General features: G+C 40.4%; 1 protein-coding gene across 4 annotated transcripts in view; it reads right to left on the minus strand.

Moving 5' to 3' along the window:
• Nucleotides 1-14,172, minus strand: part of Lin7a (lin-7 homolog A, crumbs cell polarity complex component) — a 135,351-nt gene that overhangs the window by 112,891 nt on the left and 8,288 nt on the right. The gene's annotated exons all lie outside the window — the stretch shown is intronic.

Below are 14,172 nucleotides of genomic sequence, written 5' to 3' on the forward strand. Positions count from 1 at the left end.
CCCCCCAGCCACTCCCCAGAAAGGGTAAGGCCTCCCATGGGCAGTCATCAAAGCCTTGCACATTAAGTTGAGGTAGGACCAAGTCCCTACCCCCTGTGTGAAAGCTGAACAAGGCATGCCACCATAGAGAATGGGCTCCAAAAAGCCAGCTCATGCACCAGGGTTACATCCTGGTCTCACTGCCAGGGCCCCCACAAACAGACTAAGCTACACAACTGTCACCCACATGCAGACAGTCTAGTTCGGTCTCATGCAGGCTCCCCAGCTGTCGGTCCAGAGTCTGTGAGGTCCCACAAGCTTCTGTCAATTGTTTCTGTGGGTTTTCCCCATCATCATCTTGACACCCCCCCCCCTCATGTAATTCCTCCTCCCTCTCTTCCACTGGACTTCTGGTCATTCTCTGATCTTTGGAAAGTGCATGTTCTAATAAGTTGCTTATCCTTTCTCTCACATATGGTGTCTCCAACTCTCGTTAGCTCACACCAATAAAGCCCCTATATACTGTTTCAACTAAATGTCAGGTCCATCAATGACCTGCACACTGCTAGATCAATGGTTAATTTCTGGTTGACACTGTTCTTCACCCATGAGCACTGTACACACATAATCCTTCCCATCTCTTTAAAACACTCATACGCTTGGTTTCTGATGCCCACTGTCATGATTTTCCCACTGGCCAATCTTCTCAACTTATATATGTTTGAACTGCTCAGAAATAAACTCTCAAATTTTACATCTTTTCTGTCTCCAGATGGTTTTAAATGTCATCTATATGTTGATAATTCCTACATTTACATCTTCATTCTGGACATTCCTTCTGAGTTCCAGAATGCTGCATAGAGCTGCTGCTAAGTCAGATTCTTCATACAATGTTTTATAGATGTCTCAGCATGTCCAAAATGTATGTTGCTCAACACCATAGCCACTCCCAACGTATATCATTTCCAGTCTGTAAGCGTGGCTTCATTTATTTAGATACACAGACTAGACACCTGATTTACTGGTACTGTTTTTGTTATTCTCATATACTAAATCTGCTCTCTCTTCAAATCATGATAGCTTAGTCTTCTTAATTTATCCTAAATTGGATCAAGGACACTATTTTGTTTTTCTGCTACTACCTTGATTCCCATGACCATTGCTTCAAACACTGCAGTTCTAATAACTTTCTTCTCTGCCTATGCTTTCTCCTGTGTCTCACACATAAGAGTGAGCTTACGTAAGCATCAGTTGATCATGTAACTCTCCCACAAAATCCCTCACATGGCTCAGTATCTGAGAGAAGGGCACACAGTCTTTAAAATAGCAAACCCTGGCCTCAGCCGCCTCTTCTTCACACTCTCGTTCTCTTTATCTCTTATCACCGTCTCAGACCAGTCATAATGATCTGAAGTACGGTGTGTTTATATGTTACTCAATGCTGCCTGTCTCTCACCATTCTGCCACTAGAAAAGAAGTTCAGACTGACTCTACCACATTTACTACTGCAACACTAGAGCCCAGAACAAGCACTGCAATATGGTGGAATCTCATTTTTTCTTGAATGGTGATTGAATGAACTTACAAAAGTGCATTGGAAGGTATAGTGGAAGCACATACCGAAGGTTCGGATTCCTTGATAAGTCTGAAGCCTAAATGATAAGAAGGCAGGTTGGAATTTTCTACAAATAAAAGGGAGGATAACGAGGAGGAGGAAGGAGGAGGAGGAGGAGGGAGAAGAACCTTCCCTTAAACAAGAACTACAATACCCAAAAAATCATAAGTTTATGAATTCAATAAATATTTATTAAAAAATCTACAGTGTGCCAGATGGTTGTCTAGTCATTTGAGATAAAAGTAATAGAGAGCAAAGGGTACATATAAATAACACTTGGCACATAGTCAGTGTAATCATTGATTGTCAACTTGACAAGATCTAGAAAGAACTAGACAACAAGCCCTTGGGAATGCCTGTAGGGGACTATCTAAACTAGGTTAGACTCTGGGCATTGCTGAGGGATTATTTTGAATATGTTAAGTGAGACAGGAGGACCTATCCTAAATGTAGGCAGTATCATTCTATGGGCTGGACTCCTGGACTGAATAAAGAGGATAAAATGAGCTGATGAGTAGCATTCACTGCTCTTTGCTTGCTGATGGTAGACACGCCATGACCAACTGTCTCAAGCTCCTACTACTATGAATTCACGAAAAAGATGGAGCCACAATAAAATTTTGCTTCCTTAAGTTGCTTTTGATAGGTATACTGTCACAAAAATGAGGAAGGAAAAAAATAAATCAATAAAAATTTTAAGAAACAAATGAAGCTGGGATAGGCAATAAAGAACGGCTGGAAGTAGGGAGACAGCTTCACATATGGTAGAAAACATTCTGGAGAGATGCCATTTCAGGACAGAGAATGAACTTCAGGACAAGGCATTTTTCTGAAAAGATATTCTAAGCAAGGCAACAGCAAGTTCAGAGAGAGAATATGTTTACATGTGAAAAGAACTGAAAATACTGGCATTAACAATTGATAACAAGAGATACTGCAGGAGGAGCTATCAACCCAGTTGTAGGAAAATGCTACAGGACAGCTATAGTAAGAAATGGTGGACACTGGGAAGACACTGGAGGTTCCAGTGTACGGGATGGCATGAACAGATCTCTGTCTCAGAAAAATGAAAGCTGAGCATAGCTCACTCAGTTTTAACATTCATGTCAATACTTGCTTAAGGTCAAGTCATTTCAAAAATAAGGCCAGAGTGCAGCATTGCTTAAAGTGTACTTGGCTCTTAAGAGGACCACACTAGCTGGTAGATGGTACAGAATAATAGAATCATGCATAGACCGTTTGAAGTTTCTAAAACTTTAACAGAAAATTTAATTTCATATTTAAGAAGTCATTGAGCATTCTCTTTTTTTCTCTGTGTGTGGTATGGATGCATGTTGGCATGTTTGAGAGCACATGTGTGTTGATGTGTGCACTCATGGGCCCCTTTTCAATTTTGTCTGTTATTATTTCAATTATTTTTATGCACTTAACTTTACATCTTCTATTTTCGAAAGTGCGTATTTTTAGTCATACGTATATTTATGTCTCTGACTTTGCATTTTTTTCCAACAGTCTTTGCTCTGAACGTCTGTTGCCTCTGCGTGTGCCACAGGCTTATTCATGTGCTGCTGTTTCATGCATTGACTCTTGCTCACGTTCTCTGTCCACCTCATGTGGATGCAGATATTTTAGTTGTGAGCACATTTTTGGCAAGGGCTATTTGCAGGGCATACTTGCCAGAAGCTGGGACAGCCAGATGTTCCTTAAGAGTACTGATGGGGATGTCATTCTGTATGCTATGAAGATGTGTTGCTCTGATTGGTTGATAAATAAAGTGCTGATTGGCCAGTAGCCAGGCAGGAAGCATAGGTGGGACAAGCAGATGAGGAGAATTCTGGGAAGAGGAAGGCTGAGTCAGGAGTCGCCAGCCAGACAGAGAGGAAGCAAGATGTGAAGGCAGAACTGAAAAAAAGTACCAAGCCATGTGGCTAAACATAAATAAGAATTATGAATTAATTGAAGTGTAAGAGCTAGTAAGTAATAAGTCTGAGCTAATGGCCACGTAGTTACAAATAATATTAAGTCTCTGTGTGATTGTTTTATAAAAGGCTGTGGGACTGTGAGTGAGAGATTTGTCCTGACCACTGGCAGATGAGGACACAAGAAAACTTCAAGCCACAGAGTACCCCCTCTTATCTCCCCTAGCCTGGGAATCATTTGATGGACATACCTTGAGTAAGGTATGCATAGGTGAACTGCATAGGTGCCACATAGACTGCATGCTATGTGATGCACTTTGCTATGCAACAGTGCAGATCTACTGTCTTACCTCCATTACTTGTGGCTCATCCATGAGGCTTATTTCTAAGTCGGGGACTATATGAGTCCTTCTCATCTCCCTCTCTCTGCCTCTACCTAAATGGTTATGTTACTCACACCCCTACCATTAGAACTCTCCCTCATCTCTTAATTTCCAGCAACTGAAGATTTCAATTCATTGGTAGTCTAAAGCAGAGATTTTTTTTTTAATTGTTGAAATTTATCCTGCATACTTCAGCGTTTGTAATGGGAGAGGTTCTGTGTTAACTCAGCCTGCCATGTTATAGATTCACCTAAATTAGTGTCTGAAATGATTTTAATTTATAACATGGGTGTGATGCGTTTACCCAATCACCCCCACAGTTCCCCAGAGTTTTCTTGAGTGCGAGCAGCAGGAAATATTAGATAGAAGGATTTATTGCGGAGAATATCGTGGAGATAAACAGATAGAAAATAAAGGATAGCCTCGAGAGGGCCTGGAACCTTTTCCAATGGTCCCCCACTGTCTCTGCCCCAGGGTTTTTATAGAGACGCCAAGGGGTGGAGCAAAAGACCTCCTCCCCCAGCACAGCCAAGTGCAGACCATCTCAGACACCTGCACTCAGGCCCGTGGTCCTAATCATCCTCTATGCGGACCTGCTGGGTAAAGCCACGAGGAACCCGAGAACGGGCTCCCACACATGGGCAACAACATAAATAGTCTGCATAGCGAAATAGTGGCTCAGATGTGAAAATAAATGCCTAAGATCAAAAATGCTTTCAGTCTGCCTTCTCAACTAGGAACATAAGTTTTTAACTCTGAGGGTTTTAGATAAATTATGGCTTACAGAAGATGATCTAAGTTTTCAAGATGTAAGAGTGAAGAGTACAGAAACCCCTCCACGTAAAAATGTGGAGCAAGCACAAGACCCCCTCACTTACTTATGGCACAATATCAGAAGAAGAGACTCCAGTGCAAGAAATACTCAGGCAAGAAAAACTCAGTTGTTTTTTTTTAAACAAACGAAAGAAATCCAAGTGTGACCCAGCTGATAGGATAGCATCTCCCCTCTTAAAGTACAGACCCTCAAAGACTCTTTTCCGCGAATTCTCCCCTGAGCAAGAAAGCTACATCGGTAGAAGACTCCTGATGAACAAGCACTACAACCAGTAGGAAAGAGCGTTCCAGGCAGGAGGGAGGAGGCAGAATGTTGTCCTTTGTCCCAGATCCCACGTCAAAACTATGAGAGGCCTCCTCCCAGTAGGAAGGGCAGAGAACTACCCCACACAAGACAGGTTGTATCTGAGCAGCCAAAGAAGAAGCAGGACGTTCCAAGGGGAAATCCAGCATGCATGGTCTTGGCTACACTGAGGCTCTTTGGTCCTCCACCAGACTAGTAAGGGCCAAGCAACAAGCAACCGTAGTTTGCTCTTTTTTTTTTTTTTTTTTTTTTTGGTTTTTCGAGACAGGGTTTCTCTATGTAGCTTTGTGCCTTTCCTGGGACTCACTTGGTAGCCCAGGCTGGCCTCGAACTCACAGAGATCCGCCTGGCTCTGCCTCCCGAGTGCTGGGATTAAATGTAGGTAGAGGGCAGGAAGACAGGAGCCCTCTGTGACAAGTGCATGGTTAACACTGAAGGTTGAGAATAAAGCTCCACAAATGGCTAAATTGAAAGTATAAATAAATACAATTTTTCTTTCTGGGTTCTATTTTCTTTTTCTTTCTTCCCTTTTTCCTTTCCTTCCTTCCTTCCTTCTTTCCTTCCTTCTCTCTCTCTCTCTCTCTCTCTCTCTCTCTCTCTCTCTCTCTCTTCCACTCTCTTTCTTTTTTTTTTCTTTGTTTTTTGAGAAAAGGTTTCTCTGTATATCCCTGGCTATCCTGAAACTTACTCTGTAGAACAGGATAGCTGGGAACTCAGACATTCATCTGTCTCTGCCTCCCAAGTGGTAGGTAGAATTAAAGATGTGTGCCACCACTGCCCGGCTCTGTTCTGTCTTCTTAATGACTTAAAAGAGGGGATTGTCAGACATTATGACTGCTGTTGAGTGGACAGTTTAGGTTTACTGACTGTACTGCCTCTGTATCGACTAGTCAACAGTGCAGTTCTAGAGTCAAATCAGCCATAGACAAATGTGAATGGTGGAGGACAGCAGGGTTCCAATACAGCTTTAGAAGTGGACGGTGAAATGGAAACTTAATCCAGTTTCGTGTGTCCTGAAATAGTCTCTTGAGTTTTGCAACCATTAAAAATGTAGGCAGCATTTATAAATTGTAAGTATATGTGATCTAGAGCTGCACTTACAGGAAGGAGGGATTGGAAGTAATATATCTATATCTATATCTATATCTATCTATCTATATCTATCTATCTATCTATATATATATATATATATCATAATTTTAAGAAAAACAGGCTGGGTGGGTGGTGGCATATGCCTTTAATCCCAGCACACAGGAGGCAGAGGCAGGAGGATCTTGGTGAATTCGAGGCCAGCCTGTTCTACAGAGTGAGTTCCAGGACGAGGGCTACACAGAGAAACACTGTCTTGAAAAACAAACAAAAGACAAAAAAAATTAAATTTATACTATACACTCTAGACCCCAGGGCTACCAATACAAAGGGTACAAAGTAAACATCCAGGGGATTGTATTACATCAGTAAAATGTCAATTTGTACAAGGAAATCAATCAGACAGAACTATTTTACATTTGAAGAATTTATCATTTACAAAAACTTACAACTCAAAACACATTCATGGAGGACCTCCATCGCTCTCCTTTTCTCCTGTTTCTACAGTGGGGGCTTGAATGCTGGGCCTAATGGCCATGGGTCAAGAGCTCTACCTACTGAGCTATATACCCAGTCTCCAAGAACACTTCTAAGAAAAGATACGTATATTTTCTTTTAAAGCTCTGAAAACAACAGAAAGTGGCTCAAGAGTAGCAGTTTCCCAAAATGTGTTTAAGTGTGCAGGGTGGGTATTTCCAGAAGGGAACGTGTGAAGGCATGAATGCGTATCTTAATGTGTACACATGTAAAATGGTCTTGCCATGGCTCATCTGCTCAGCTAAGTAAGAAAGACTGTTCTTGAGGCTATTGTCACAGAAAGAAGAGAGCATTGTCTTAGCTCTAGCCATGCCAGTTTCTGACTACATCTATCCTTCCAAAGTTTGTATTTTGTACCGACCATGAGTGTAATAGTATTAGGAGGTGTAAGGATTGGGATACAAAGTCACAACAACAAGAGATCTCATATATAGAATTCATGTCCTAAAAATAGAGGCTCCAGAGAGCAGCAGTGCTCCACTGAGTGAGGACATAAAAATAAAATGACATCTGTTAGGAAACGGCAGGAACCAAACACTCTACTACTACCTTGAACTTGAGAAAGCCTCCAGATTTCTCCTGTGCGAAATGAATGTTCATTGTTTATAAAGTAACCAGTTTACGGCATTGTGTTATAGTCACTTGAATGAGCCAAATGACTATTATAATCAAACAGTACAGATAGTGTTTTAAAGAGCAGAGAAATATTTCTTGGTAGAGCCTGGGATTTCCTAGATGAAGGTTCTGCTGGGTTTGACCCAGAGATGATCCTCTGGGTTTACACAGCAGTTTTCGGTATCTATCTTCACATGAAGGAGTCTAAAGGGAGGTGAGTGGAAGGAGGGAAAACAGAGGGAGAGGGAGAGTGATAAAGAGGTGAAGGGAGGGAGCTGTAACCAAACTGCAGAAGAAAAAGAAAGGAAAGGAAGGGAGACAGGAAGGGAGGGAGGGAAGAAGGAAGGAAGGAAGGAAGGAAGGAAGGAAGGAAGGAAGGAAGGAAGGAAAGGAGAGAGGGCAGAGAGATACCGAAGAGTCTTTGTCTTGTTATGAACACAATAGTTCAATAATGGGATCCCCACCATTCTGACATAATCTAAACCAAATAATCCCATCCACGAGCACTTTCACATTGGAGAACACAACCTCAACACACACATTTTAAGGAACAAAAACCATTCATTCAATAAGAGTCTGTCACTGCAGCATCTCCCCAGTGGTAGCAATCTGTGGTATGCCTAACTGGCAGTATTTGGATGTCTGACCTAGAAGAAATTGATATCTGAGTGGCCACAGAATGCAACATTCATCCAGAGCATTTGTTTGTCAACTTCAACTCACTAAAATATGTCGAAACTGGAGAAATGCAGAACTTCTTTCTGACCTTTCAAGATAACTGTCAACATTCTGTCAGTGTTATATAGTCAGCTTTGCTGTCTCATTTATGTTATGTCCTACTATTCGCTTAGTCAAATTCCATTTGTTAGAAAATGCATGCCATATGCAGAAGAAAACTATGTTAATTTCACAAGTGTTGTAGGAAATGGTTAACAAAGACATTTATCTTAAAGGACAGTTGGGTGTGGCAGCTCATGTAGGTGATCTCCTCACTCTGGCAGCAGAAGCAGAAAGACTGGTTGCTGGTAGTTTGAAACCAGCCTGGTGTATACAGTGAATGCCAGGCAAGTCTGGCCTACAGAATAAGACCCTGTCTCAGAAAAACCAAAGCAAGCAGCCAAAGGAAACTACACAAGAAAAACGACACTTCAGATCCCTTTAAACTTTTCTTAGGTAGAATACCTCTTCCACATTAAATGATGGACTATAGTACTTGGGCCAAGGAAATCCATACTACAACCCCAGAGCATGTATTTCAGTTAGGATGGGTAAGCAGGGTATGTTTATGTAACTCAGGATGCCCAGAACTGCTCTTGAAGCTGGGAAAAATAGAAACTACAATTTTCTTCTTGAGCATGCAATTCAGGTCATGATATATCCCCAAATCCCTTTTCCTTTTCCTGCTGGGAGGCAATGGCGGCAGGGGAAGAGAACTTGGGGCTCTATTACCTTTGTGAAAACCTGTCAAAATTCCAAAATATAAAGTTTTGTTTGTTCACTAAAGATGACTGAAAGATCATCTAAAGGTCAGTCACTGTCTCTTGCTCCATTGGCATGGGCTAGGAAAAAGATATGATATTGCTGGCATATTCTGATAATGTTCTTGATAGATTCTTTTTCAACTGAAGCATAACCACTGTAAACAATGAACACAACCATGTATTAAGCACCAGCTATTTTCAAGCATTGATGTTACGATTTTAAAATACATGATTCAAATCAATCTTTCCTAGCAGCGTAATAGATATACTTTTGTAAGGGAAGAGAAAAATCTCTGTTCTCTTTTTCCTCTGTGGCTGCTCCATGCTCTCCTGTGTTCCTCTGACCTGCCTTCCTTTGAAGCCTTGGCAAGCATTGCTGCCTCTGTTTTTTCTTTGCAACTTCGTGTTCCTTGGTGTGTGTTATGTTATGGACCTATGAACTTGTTCTTGACAGTGTCGCATAGCCATTAAACCCAAGGGGTTAAGAATCAATCCACCTAAGCTAAAATACTCTTTGTGACTCAATTCCCAACTCTTCAAAATAACACTTACACTTACCTCACAGGTTTGTTTTAATGATGGACTGAAATGAAATATGTACAGAGCTAAGAATAATGCATGGCATGTCATCAGTGATCATGTGTATCAACTATAGCTGTATGACTCCAAACTGCGTCCTCATAAGTTACCTGCCAAGTGCCTCTTCTCCTTTGACTGCTATACTGAACTCTTGACTTGGCAACTGTCAGAGGGCAGGCTTTCCTTTGATTTTTTCCTGAATGGCTAAGTGAAGGGAAAGAAAACCAAAGACATGTATGACCATGCAAAGGATGTGTCACTGCTTTTATAAAAGGACACAAGACACATACAGCATGCAGAAATTAAGCACCATTCCAAGCCCCTGTGCACAGTAAGCAGCAGGGTGGTAGGGCAAATGCATATCTGTCTAAATCTCAAGGCTTCGTACTTCCTGCACTGGGGAGGTAAGCATGACCGTAAGAGCAAGAGATAGGAGATACCCCTCCCTGTTGAGCATTTCCTGTAGGGGTGGTCACGTTTGAGCACTTGCATGTGTATAACTGTTTGTGTATGTCTTTGCAGCTAACGTTTACCACAACCTCATGATAGGAAGTCTCATTATTGTCCACTTTACAAGGAAAACAAAGAGGATTGCAACAAAAATACACCAAGGATGCATAGTGCTCCAGTTTTCTATTTCTGTAATAGATACCATGACCCAAAAGCAACTTGGGGAGGAAAGGATTTATTCCATGTTACAATTTATATAGTTCACATCAAGGAAAGGAACCTAGAGGCAGGAACTGAAATAGAGACACTGGAGGAACACTGGTTACTGGCTTGCTCTTCATGGTTTGCTCACTTTCTGTTTCTTTCTTCTTTCCTTCCTTCCTTCCTTCCTTCCTTCCTTCCTTCCTTCCTTCCTTCCTTTATTTTGTCCTTTTTAATTTTACAAAGATTTTTCTTTGTTTTACAGAATCTAAACTGTTCACTTGGTCTGCTTAAAAATACAAAGGCAAGCAATGGCTTACATTTTAAAATAGTTTCCTTGCTCCAGTTACACTAAAGATCTCACGCCTGTACCCAAATTGTGTATCTTCCAAGCCAAATCTCACCTTGCGTTCTGATAATATAATCCAAGATCGCTTACCTACAGGTGGCATTGTACATAAGTGGTCTGAGCTCTCCCACATCAATTGTCAATTAAGAAAATGACCCCAGACAGGCCGACAGTCCAATCTAGAGAAAATAATTCCTCAGCTGAGTGACCCTCTTTCCAGGAAATTCTAGCTTGTATCAATTGACAAAACCCAACCAGCTTGCACAGATTATAAGCATAGTGAGGTAGAGGTTATATGCCTGCGACTGTAAAGGGAGAGACTGAACTGAGACTCAGCCATCTGGATCCAGACCTCCTTCCTTGAGATACCACATTTGCTTCTGAGAATCATCAGTCCCTTTACAACTAAATAACTTTTTTTAAAAGGGGGAGCCAAAATCACTTTTTAGCTTTTCTTCTCACCTTCTTAGTATATTATTAAAATACCTGTGTATGGCTAACTTATATTTAGAATCACACCACTGAGCACACCCTAAGCCATTATTGAATATATAAGTCTGTTTTGGAAAAAAATAAAGTTTGTTAATTATCTTTTCCCTGTATAATGTGCATGAACACAATGCTCAATAGTTTTATAAGGCACCAATCTAATTTCGAAGTAAACAAACTTGGGAATATTTCTGTTTAATAAAAATCTGCCCCCCTGTGTCCTCTCCTCCTTTGCTCACTTGAGGCTATGCAAGCCAAAATAATAACTCATTCAGTAAATATCGGGGAACATATATTTGTATTACTATGATACCCCAAAGTATACAATGGTAGATATTAGAAAGTTAGGTGAACAGTCCTCCTATGGTGAGATGGGAGACAGAGACAGGAGAATCCCCCAGAAGATTAGGGTCCAGCTAGCCTGTAACACAGACTGATAAACAGTAGCAGCAGCAACAGAGGAAGTAGCAGCAGCAATAAGTGGAAGGTAAAGGCTGGACACCTGAGATCATCCTCTTACCTCCATACCAGCATCAGGGCACATGTGAGCTTAGCGACACATGCACATACATTCATCATATGCACAAAAATATTAAAAGTATGTATGTTTAGGGTGAGAGCTATGTAAAGAAATATTTTTAGTCACCTCTTATTAGTATCCTAATGGAGTTTTTAAAGATCACTGATGACCTATGAACGATTTAGGGAAAGTGTATGTAGACAGTAAGTTACATATATAGGAAACATTTCATTTGGATCACTCAGTGTTTCCAACAACTCTCTCCAACTTTTGAATCCACAGCTAAGTGTAGTCCCAGCCTCTTCATGTATGATGATAAAGGAAGCATTTTCTATCCTTGCCCTGTTTGGATGTTGGCATCACAAGACATCCAGGGCTCAGGGAAGAAATGATGACGGCTATTGAGTGTTTACTATACATCAGACCTGGTCTGAGTATTTTATACATATTGGAATATTAAAACCAACAAACACATATCTTTGGTATTAGTTTTACAATTTGCAGCTTTTCAGATTAGAAAACTGAAACTCAAAACAGTGAAGCAACTTCTGTCAATATTGTAGAGTTACTAAGCAGAAAAGCAAGGATATAAAACGTAGGCAGGCAGGACATCTCTGGCCAGTATGTTTTTAAGCATCATGTTGCTTCCTAAAGAAGATGGTACCCTTGAAATGATGGAGAAAACAACAGTGACTGAAGGAAAATAGTATTGCGATGCCTGTTTACATTCTACACAGCATTTGCTCTCCGTCTACTCCTTGAGTCCTTAAAGCAGGTATTGCTACCTGCCACTCTACATCCTTTCTCATCTACCTCCTTCTTTTACTATGCTCTGACTTCTTCTTTCCCTTGCTTTTCCTCATCAAAATTGTCATCTTTGCCCTCATTTCTTCCACTTTGCACAGTGCCTGCTTCTTCTCGGGTGCCATGTCCTCATATAGCTTTCCAGAACTCACTGTATAAGTATCATTCACTCTCTCAGTGTTTTCTTCTCTGAACTTACTGTTCTCCGGAATCACACTGTGTTCTCACCTATTTAAACATTTTGTTTCTACCCTAACTGGGAAGTGTGCACACCATCGAGAGACCTTGTCCATCTTTCCTCCTCTTTATGCACTTTTCTCAAATATGTATCAGGTGTGTCACACGGTGGGCGGTCAAAATTCATTATTTTTCTATTCCTGCCTTTTGATTGTATTTTGTTATTGTATTTTTCCTTTTCATTGACTTTTAAATTGTCATTTGGATATTATATTATGATTTAAGTACTATGTGGATATGTGAGCACTGATTTGAGGCATTAGTGATTGTCTCTGGGAAATTCAATTATGCCTTCTAACAGCTTTTCAATTGATAACCGAATAGAATACTCTGAAAACAGGTAATTTTGATAGCTCCTTCTTTATATTTTTTGCTTGCTTTTATCTTATAGCATTGGTTAAATCTTTTGTATTGTTCTTGAGCTTAAATATACTGTTCTATGTTTCACCTTTACGCTGTGGGATCTTCTATATGCAGTGAATGTGCTGCTCTGATTAGTTAATAAACAAAGTGCTGATTGGCCAGTAGACAGGCAGGAAGTATAGGCAGGATAAAGGGAGAGGAGAATTCTGGGAACAGGAGGGCTGAGTGAGGAGACGCTGCCAGCCACTGCCATGACAAGCGAGATGTAAAGTACCAGTAAGCCACAAGCCACGTGGCAAGGTATATGTTTATAGAAATGGGTTAATTTAAGATATAAGAACTAGATAGCATGAAGCCTGAGCCATTAGGCCAAACAGTTTAAATAATATAAGTATCAGTGTGTTTATTTGGGTCTGAGCAGATGCGGGACTGGTGGGTGAGAGAGATTTGTCCTGACAGTGGGCCAGGCAGGACCTTTACTTCAGCTACACCTTTAAACGCAGCATTCAACAATGCATTTGATTGCTAATCTTTATCATGTTGATGAGAAGCCCTTCTTACAGGTCACTACTAGTTATGTTGAAAGCACATATTAAGCTGACATTTTATCACATATGTAAAACATTACAGTAAAGTAGTTCCTAATGTTGAACCATCTTCCTTCCTAGGAACTCTGTGGTTCACAGCTGAGTAGGGTGGTACTTCCTTCCAAGAGGGAATCTAGATATTTAATTCATGCTTCTAGTTAATACCATGATGAGGATGGTGAGTTTTAAGCAGGCCTTTACAATTGGGTATTCTAGATACTAAACTGTCTACGTGACAAATGGATTTAGGTCTGCTGCTACCTATCATATATCAGTTGAGTAACTTTTCTGTGACTGTGATAGTTTTCATTATGATCTAAATCATCACTAGCATAAGGAACATGCCAACAAAGAGTGATGCCTAAATTTGAAAATTTTTACTAATTCTTAAAATAATCCCCCATGGATTATAGAATATTAGTGTTTTATTATAGCATTGGTACAAGTTTTACATTTAATTTTAAAGAGATTGATTTTTAATATTTTGATGATTTACTCACGCAGCTTGTTTTGACTTTATTAAATAAAATGATCAATATTTTCCAAATCAACTACTCTTGAATTAGATTGTCCCGGTCCCATACCAATGCCATCGATGTGAATCTAATCACATTCTGACTTGATTCCATGTAATGAATGAAAGCTACATTTCCTTCCATTGAATTTTATCTGCTCCACCGTAACCTACCATTTTAGCTAGGTACAATCTTAGAATACTGATATTGTTGGCCCAATTATTTCTTATTTTCCCAAGCTGTATGCCACCAATACATTTGATTAAAATATAATTCAGGGCACTCAGCTGGAATCTCAGCAACGATGCAGAGGACTGAGACC

Source organism: Peromyscus eremicus, chromosome 18, assembly GCF_949786415.1.
Source record: "Peromyscus eremicus chromosome 18, PerEre_H2_v1, whole genome shotgun sequence".
NCBI lineage: Eukaryota > Metazoa > Chordata > Mammalia > Rodentia > Cricetidae > Peromyscus > Peromyscus eremicus.